Source organism: Rhinolophus sinicus, chromosome 14, assembly GCF_057876585.1.
Source record: "Rhinolophus sinicus isolate RSI-liver-muscle chromosome 14, RSI-T2T, whole genome shotgun sequence".
Taxonomy (NCBI): domain Eukaryota; kingdom Metazoa; phylum Chordata; class Mammalia; order Chiroptera; family Rhinolophidae; genus Rhinolophus; species Rhinolophus sinicus.
In genome coordinates, this window is record NC_142514.1 from 112,400,896 (window position 1) to 112,410,461 (window position 9,566).

At 42.1% G+C, this 9,566-nt stretch overlaps 1 pseudogene; it reads left to right on the forward strand.

Annotated features, from left to right (window-relative positions):
- LOC109438698 (thyroid receptor-interacting protein 11-like) overlaps positions 1-6,744 on the forward strand; it is a 76,988-nt pseudogene extending 70,244 nt beyond the window's left edge.
- Positions 6,745-9,566: the final 2,822 nt, after the last annotated feature.

Below are 9,566 nucleotides of genomic sequence, written 5' to 3' on the forward strand. Positions count from 1 at the left end.
AATTTCAAAAATTCAATTTGGGTGAAAGATTAGCTAGTTTTCCAGGAAGATTTGCTATCTTAAACTCAAGGTGGTTTTTCTATTTCCATGTAAATGACTGGGATACCGTCTTATAAACTCTTTCAAGGTCATGTTTGTGAAATAAACATTACATGAGAGCTTTCCTGTCATCTACACATATATGTCGTCTGGAGTGCTGAACAAATTTGAATTCTTAAGTTGTAATCTATCCTCGTATGGTATATACGAATTTGAATGTGTGCCACTACATGCTGAGATGATAATGCTGTACAATTTTAAGTGGTAGCAGGTTCTGTATGCAGTCGGCTGAAATACTTTGATGAACTAACTGCTTAATTTTTGGATTTTATTTTTTTTAAGTTGTATAACTTATTTTCTTGCAAAACAAAAATGTAATATAAATGCCTTCGCCTGCCCAGGAAATGTTGATGTTCTATAAAATAGTTTCTAAGAGTTTGATTAAAATTTTTATGACAGGTATATTTATATATTTCACGGTGAAATAGTAAATCTCAGCCAGCCTTAAGAATCAGAAATATGAAAATAACCCACTTATTTCTTTTAGACTTTGAATTCTAGTTCAAAATGAAAGCTATCAGGAATGTAGCTTTTCCATTGATGATACCATATGGCTATCATGCCTGGAAGAGCTCAAAAATTTTAAACCTGAAAGTGATTAGTACACTCATTCATAAATTCAGATAGGCCTTGTCATAACGAAAATTTAAATTTTATGTCAGACAAAAGTAAAAAATATAAATTATTTCATGTTTTACATATGAAAACTTGTGAAATATTTAACTTTCAAAGCTAGAGGTAGTGTAGTGATAAGGTTATGGAAATGGACCATGTTGTTGTCACTTTTGGCTGCTAATAACAAAGTATAAAGACTGCGTGGCTTAAACAGTGTCGTGGTCACTCGGGGGTTGTGAAAGGATTCACAAGTCAGAAAATGTATTTAAGAAGAGAAGCACGGGCAGAGGAATTGCCAGGGGCAGAGTCTACAGTAGACAGCTGCACCAATGAGCAGGAGTGTTGGGGTTTCATATTTTTCTGTGCAGGATATAGGGTGCTTGTTAGCTTGCAGAGGGTCGTCGTTGCCGTTGCTTCTTCTGGGAACTGTTCCGTTCCCATCTATGATGGATGTAAGGTGCTTGTCAGCTTGCAGGTACAGTGTTAGTCATGTGGCTCACTTTTAAGCTCGTTCTTGCTAACTCACAAGCTCGCCCCTGTTAAGTCTTTACCTGTCTCATCACAAGCCCATTCCTGTTAACTCTTTATTCTGATCGTCAATGAAAAATCTTTGGGGATTGGGACAAGTGCCTGTCTTCCGTAGCTACTTCAGAGCTGGGTAGGGGCCTAGAGCTGTCCCTACCTACGAGATTGCTGGTCAAGGATGGTGTAGTGACTGGGCCTCAGAAAATCCAGGCAGTGTTATCTAGGGACTGGACCGAGCTGGGGGCCCCAGACTAGGAGTTGGAGCTCTGATGTACAGGGCTGAGTAGTTTCAGGGCTGCAAGTGGGGATGGGCTGGAAGCCCTGCGTGATGAGCACCATATGTAATTCAATGGACTCGGTTCTGGAAGAGACAAATTTAACCAGCAGGTTAAAGAGGCACGATCTGAATAGTAGTCACCCAAGAATAATGGGGGGGGGGACCAGTAAAGGTGAGAGAAGGCACCATAACTAGGATCCCCAAGAGAAAAAAGGGGATCCCATGTGGGGTGCAAGTAAAGAGGAAAACAAGCTCTTAAGAGAAAGGTCATAAAGAGCAGCTCCAGGAATCAGGTTAGTTATAGTACTTATCAGTGTTGGGAGATTGACTTACTTCTGAAGAAGAGTTTAAGATCTTCAATTGGTTCACAGAAACAGGTGCAACAGTCTTCCTTTCTGGGGGAGTCCTGTGGAGACTTAAACAGGTTTCAATGGAGGAAAGGGGATCCAGCCACTGACTGCAGCCCAACAATAGTTGGGATGCTCTGGAGAACTGTATAAGGTCCCTACTATTTAGGAGTTCATGTCTGTTAGGGACCCCTCTTTCCTAGGCTTTTAGTAATTCCTGGTCCCTTGGTTTTACGGGGCTATAAGAGGAAGTGGGGCCGGCCTGTGGGAGGTGCCGGTTCCCATATTTCCTGAGTGCCTGCTGAACCTCTCCCAAGTTAACAGTATAGGAAATAACAGAACTGAGGTTGGAATCTAAAGCAATGGGCAGCAGTTAGAGCCAAGGCTCAGGTCTCCTGACAAAACTTTTTCTAGAGTCCTGTTTAAAGTCTGATTGTTTTACTTTTCTTCCAAGGCACAGGCTACGAGGTGTGATCAAACAATATGGTGAATGTTTAAATTTAAAAAATTTATCACAGTAAAATACACATTGCCATTAATCCCCTCAAAGTACTTCCCTTCGCTTTGAACACAACCCCTCATTCTTGCCACTTTCTGAAGCAGTTCTGGAAGTCCTCTTTCATGAGTGTCTTTAGTTGTGCTGTTGTGGCTGCTTCGATATCCTGAATCATTTTGACTTAGGGGAAGAGCTAGAGGTCGCATGTTGCCAGATCCAGTGAATAAAGTGGATGAGGACACACCCTGATGTTTCTACTTAACAGAAATTGCCGTATACCTGAAGCGATGTGTGACAGACATGTAGCGTTGTCATGATGGAAGATGATTTAGGGCACACTTTAAAATATCTTCTCTCAACCATACGTCACACCCCACTGACTGCACTGAACCAGTTGAAACTTGTCACACACTGTAACAGAGGTTCAACTCGCCGCTTCCCGTATTGTAGATCCCTACATTTCTGGTGGATGGCACTCGGGAGCATCATTCACTACATTTTGTGATCACAACAGCCACTGTAGTTTTTAATGACACCTCGTATTGGGAAGAAATAGGCTGGGCTGAGCCCATATCTAGATGCTGTATTTACCCCTACAACCAAGCAAGTTTCAGAGGAAATAGGTCCAGAGTGAGCGGTTAAGACAGACTAAGTGGCTCCCATACCAATCAGGAAATTAACAGGCTTACCTGCCACGACAAGGAACACCCACAGTTCCACTCCTGTGACGATAACAGCCTCTTTCTTCTTGGGAGCCTCTGGAAGCCTCAGGCCCATCAGTCCATTACAGCCATCTGTGAGGAAGGAGTTGGTCCCCACTCCCTTCAGAGCAGGGGACAATCCCTCCTCCAAAGCCCTTTTAGTTTGCACAGGGGGCACACCTGCTTTGCAGGATTAGGACACTCCTTACTCCAGTGGTCTCGGCTTTCACATCCAAAACAGGCTTCTTTACCTGGTGTTCCTCTTCTGGGGTTGACAGGTGGCCCTGTGGTGGCCTGGGCCTTGGGTTGTCTATAATGGGAGCCAAAAATCTGGCCTATCTCTGGCCTTGTTGTTCCTTTCCTCGCTTTGCCTCTCTCAGTTGTTAAGGACATTTAAATAAAGTCACTGGCCTTCTTTTAGGATCTGAGCCCTTTGTCAGGAAGGCAACCCTGGGCCAGAACTATTATAATACCCTGCCAGATAGAAAAATACCTCAAGCCAAGCTTCCTTATTGGCCTATATCTGACACCAAGGAAGGCACATGAACAGTCCCCAAATACAGAAGTTTATATAAGTATTAGCAAAACTTAGTTCTTACTATTGTGGAGATTGTTTCTGTAAGTAACTAAGGACCTGATAAAGATAATATAAAACACAGATTATTCTGATAACACATAATCTTTGCTATTTAGGGAAAAAAACTTTTTAAATATTAGTAGTATAACAATGTCTAACAAACTTTGTCTTACTTACCAGAGAGAGAAAACTATAATTTTGTACCAGCTTACTTTTGATATTCAAATTTATTTACTTAATTCATAATCTTTTTAGAACCTGAATTTTTACTGATAACTAAAAGCAAGCAATTAGCATTTCTGTTGGCAAATACAGGAACAAATTTTGCAACCTTCAAACGCATAGGCTTGGGTAATAAAATGCAAGATACATTTATTAACAGATCTTAATTGATCTTTTAACGTTCCTGTGACAAGAAGCCAGAAATAGATGAAATCAGACCCATCTAATAATTAATACTTCAGCATTTCATTATTTTGAAATCCCTAGATATTCAATAATTTTTATCAGTTAACACAACTTAGCAAAACTAAAATCTTAAGTTACTAATAGATGCTGGGAATTTATGTCCAAGCATCCAAATCATAAAATTATTACTGAAAAGTTTCATCTAAAACCTTATTTTAGTTGCTTCTTCCTAGTTCTTAACTCTATAAGATTTTAAAGTTAATTACTACCCAAGTTATTTTCTTGACAAATTTTGTAACAGAGATAACATGAATTTATTTTGGTAAACCCAGGTAAAACAAAAGATACCATATTTAATGTTAATAACCTTAAAAGATACGTCTATTTTTCAAGTTACCACAACCTCAGGCAGCAGTGGCTGTGTTTACTCTTCTGGTTATCTGCAAGATCTTGAAAGTTACTGAGTTGGAAAAATCTGTCTTTTTGAGAGGAGAGAGGTCAAATTTAGCCCAATTCTTAAGAAGACAGCTGAGAAGAGAAACTTAGAGAATAGCGAGGCCATCTCCCTTGACTGTGAGGGAAGTGGTTCACAATAGCTGGGTAGGATATCAAGGGGCCTCCCCCTGAGTTTCCAAACAATGATTCTCTGACTATAGGTTTCGGATTTAGCAGGCACCTTAACACGTACCCAAGAGAAAGAGCCCAGTAAGTGAAACTGACTGTTAAGCTAGTAGGGCATCCCCTGCATGACTAAAGTCAAGGGTCATGGACCGGCCTGTGGAATTCCCGGTGCCCCACAGAGGTCCCCAGGCATATCCACTTACCTAGTGACGCCCTGGCAAGCCACTGGAGGTGTTACAGCAATACTTAACCAGAAGACGGAAAAATATGAAATGGAGGAGACAGGGAGAGAGAGACACACAACAGGAAAAGAGAGTCCACACCAAGTTTGGCTGTGGGAGTCGCCCTTGGTGAATAGGAAGGGCTTTAGAGTTCCTTGGAGAGTAGAACCCGCCAGGAGATGTCATTCCCGCATAATTCACAGGGGATCCGCGAGAGACTCGTGGAAACGAGAGGCGACAGAGAGAGAGAGAGAGAAAACCTACCAGCACGTGTGGGTTCACTCTGGACGAGTTGCCAACACATTGGAGAGCGGGTCTCAGAGGGGATAGAGCCACCAGGAAGGAAGTCTGGTAGGGACAGGAGAGAGTGTCCCTGTATGGGCCACCAAAAATGTAGTGGTCGCTCAGGTTGTGAAAATTCACAAGGCATGCAGAAATACAGGAGAAAGATTTATTAAAATAAATCAGGAGGGAGAGTCAGCTGGGCAGTGTCTAGAGTAGACAGCTGTGCCCAGACAGAGGGGTAAAAGTCAGAAAATTTACTTAAGAGAGGAAACATCAGCAGAGGAGATGCCAGGGCAGAGTCTGGAGTAGACAGCTGTGCCCATAAGAAGGAATGTTGGGTTTTGTGTTTTTCTATGAAGGATGTAGGGCTCCTGTCAGCTTGCAAGGGGTTGCTTTACAATTGGCTTCTTCTGGGAACCATTCTGTTCCCACAGCTAGCCAGGGGTCCAGAGCCAAGCAGTTAATTTGTAAGCTCATTCCTGTTAACTCACAAGTTTGCTCCTGTTAACTCTTTACCTCTCATCCCAAGCTCGTTCCTGTCCACTCTTTCATAATATATATATATATATATATATATATATATATATATATATCCATCAAAAGTAAAGTCAAAAGACAAATAGAAAAATGGGAAACATGCTTACAATCCGTATCATAATTAAAGGTCCAATTTCCCTAACATATTAAGAGCCCTTAGTATGAATAAGAAAAAGGACCTGCTGCATAGAAATATGGGCAAAGGACATAAACAGAAATATCCAAAGATATTCATCTCACTCACTCATGATAAGAAATGCGAATCCCACTACCAGGGACATGGCAGGCCGCCCGTGACGAGGGCCCCAATGATCCCTGCCTCCTGGACTGTGGAATCCCTTCCCCTCACGTGTGGGCTGGACTCAGTGACTGGCTGCTAGCCACTCTGATTAGCTTACAATAGAATGATGAGTCTTGCTACGGTAACAGACTCTATTTTCTCCTGAGGCCAGCAAGCTGCCAGCTGGGGAAAGAACTGAGGATGGCCTGTGGGCAATAGCAGGAGACAACAGATGCCCTCAGTCCAAACCTGCCAGGAGCCGAGTCCTCACTTACACTGTGTGAGGGAGCTGGGAGGATGAGTGTGGCCATGACTGACACCTGCAATGCAGCCTCATGGGAGACCCTGCAGCAGAAAACCCAGCTAACTGAGATTTGGCCCACAGCAATCATACATAATGAGTGAGTGCTGTTTAAGGAGAGCTGTTGTAATGAGTGATTGACTCCCCGTGGAGGGGACTCATAGCCATACTGAGGATCCTCTGGTCTCCTCCTGGGCGTGGCTCTTGCGGGTTGACAAACACACAAGGGTCTCCTTCAATGCAGCGGACAGACCCATACTATGGGGGCCAAGCAAGTTGGGAGCAAAGGGCCTGGCCATGGTTTGCGGGGCTGGTCTTGTAGGCACTCACGGAAAATCGTTTTGGGAAAGAGGACTGGCATGGGACATCCTGTGAGGAACAGGGAGGACAACCCAAACCTGGCCGTGGCCCCGTGCGGGGTCTGGTGGTCGGAGGCTCCTCTAGGGAAGCTTAGATGTCTCTCTGACTCAGGAGACAGGGAAACGAATGGTCTCTGCACCTGTGGATGGCCTCGGAGGATATTGCACCTGGTGATATTGTTCAACAAACATCTGGTGAGTGTTATTATGTGCCAGGCACAAATGGTCTTTAGGCACTTCAGATGCAAAGATGAATTTGGCTCAGTTTCTGTTCTTAAGAAACTTACATGAAATCAAGTAAGGAAGAGGAGAATATGTGTTAACTAGAAGTAACAACAGCTAACATTTATTTACCATTTACTATGTTTCACCCATCGTGCTAAGAGTTTTGCCTTGATAATCTCATTTATTCTTCATAATATTTCTTCAGGTTAGGAACTGTTATTATGGTTGGCATTGCATAGTGAGAAGTACCATATTTGAGCAATGGCTGTGCTTGAGAAGAAAAAAGAAAAACTTAAGTCTACCTAAGGGAGTTAGGGAAAGAAATAAGAAAGTGACGTTATCTATTTACTTCTTTGTCTTTTCCTCAACTGTGAGCTGTTTGAGTGTAAACTCGGTCTTGCTCAGTTTGGAAACCTTAATGCCTATTTTCAATAAATACCTCCTGAATGAAAGAATGATGTTTGAGTTTGATCTTGACTGATGAGTAGATTTTCACGAGATAGGAAAGAGCTTTCTTGGTGGAAGGTGTAGCATGACAAAGGCAGTGAGACATGATTGTGAGATTCTCATGGAATGTGATAGAATTTGGGGTGAAGGAATATCAGAGTACAAGGTGGGGAGTGGGAGGAGAAGCTCAAAAGCAAGTCAGTGTCTCAGTTAGCTATTGCTGTGAAACAAATCATGCTAAATGGAGTGGCTTAAACAATGAGTATTTATGATTGCTTATGAGTGCACAGGCCACTTGGGAGAATCTGCTGATCTGGGTCAGACTTGGCTGATTTCAGCCGGGCTTGGTGGCAAATCTGCAGTGATCTGATGGGTAGGTTGGGGGATGTCTTGCCTTGGAAGCCCTCATCCATGCATGTGGTGGTTGGCTAGATGTTGGTTAGGTGGATAGAGGTGATTGGGCCATGTATCTCCCATCATTTAGTAGCCTAGTCTGGGTTTGTTCATGAGGCAGTGGCAGCATTTCAAAAAAGTGAGTAGAAGAAGGCAAGGCCTCTTGAAACCTAGGCTTGGCATTGGTACTCTCTTATTTCTGCCACATTCTATTGACCAAAGAAAAATCACAAGGACAGCCTAAATTCAAAGGGTGGGGAAATAGACTCCACCCCTTAATGGGAAGGGCAGCAAATTCAAATTGCAAAGGATGGGGAAATAGAGCGGGGTGAAATTGAGACGTGTTTGTGCTCAACCTGTTGCAGTTTAGGTCAGATACCAAACTTTTATCACCATCTGGATACTGACTTTATTTTGTAAGAATGGGAAGCTCTCAAAGGCATGGCAGAGATTTGAGTTTTAGAAAAATACCCCTGGTAGTAGTATACCAAGTTTGGAGGGAGGGGAGCTTAAAGGCAAGTCTAAATGCAACAATATAAGATGATGTGAATTTAAAGAGAACCTACAACATTAACTCCATCTAGTCTGCCAAGTTAGATCAAGACCACCTCTATTATTCTCTGCTCCCATCAATTCATTTTGCATAGAGATTTAAGGATTTGAGTTTAATATGTGGGCCTATAAATTACCTTACGTTACCTCTAACTTTCTTCCCTATGTTAAATTTCTATCATTCTAAGAAGAGCTTTGTCAATGGTTGTTTCAAATGCCTTGAGGATGAAATACTGTTTAAAATTTATTTTCTTAAATAAAAGAAACAATTGTTGTGGGAGCAAGGTTTTTGAGCAAGAGAAAAATGTGATCATAGATACCATTGGGAGGTTAAATTTTACAATGAGGAGTAGGATAGCTTGATGGGGGAAGGTTATGGTGGGGGACGATTTGGAGCCTGTAAAATACTTCATATATGAATCCATAAGTTCTCAATTAGACAGGAGGCAGGCGTTGGGCTCTGGGAGTAGGTAGGGAGGAAGGGATCTAGACAGTGTTTCTATGAAGATTAGAACTTGGAGCCTGACTGGATGTGAAGGTGGGAAAAGGGAGAGTAAGACTTGAAGGTAATTTCATTGATTAATGTCACTCTTCAATCTGATTCATTGTATCTCCAAGATCATATTTTATAAAAGTTAAATTTTATTGCTTTAAGTAATACCTAGACATTGTGGAAAATACTACATTTGTTCTTATATTCATCTATTGAACAAATATTTAAGGAGTGCCTCCTATGTGCCAGTCACTGTTCACAGAAATCCCTGTCCTCATAGAGCTTACATAGAGAAAAAAGAGGAGAAAGAGTGAGGAAAATCGCCTAGATCTTCTCCTCTCTCTCTCTCTCTCTCTCTCTCTCTCTCTCTCTCTCTCTCTCTCTCTCTCTCTCTCTCTTTCTCTCTCTCTTTTTCTCCTTCCCTCTTTGTGTGTATGAGGTCTCACAATTAAGATCGGGAACTTGTTGCAACGATGTTGCTAACCTTTTTTGATATCAGAGGGATTATTCATTATGCATTTGTACCAACTGGACAAACAGTTAACCAAGTTTACTATTGGAAGTGCTGAAAAGGCTGCATGAAAAAGTTAGATGACCTGAACTTTTTGCCAACAATTCATGGCTCTTGCATCACGACAATGCACCAGCTCACACAGCACTGTCTGTGAGGCAGTTTTTAGCCAGTAACAAATAACTGTATTGGAATCCTCTCTCTACTTACCTAATCTGGCTCCCAGTGACTTCTTTCTTTACCTTAAGGTAAAGGAAATATTAAAAGGAAGACATTTTGATGACATTTAAGACATC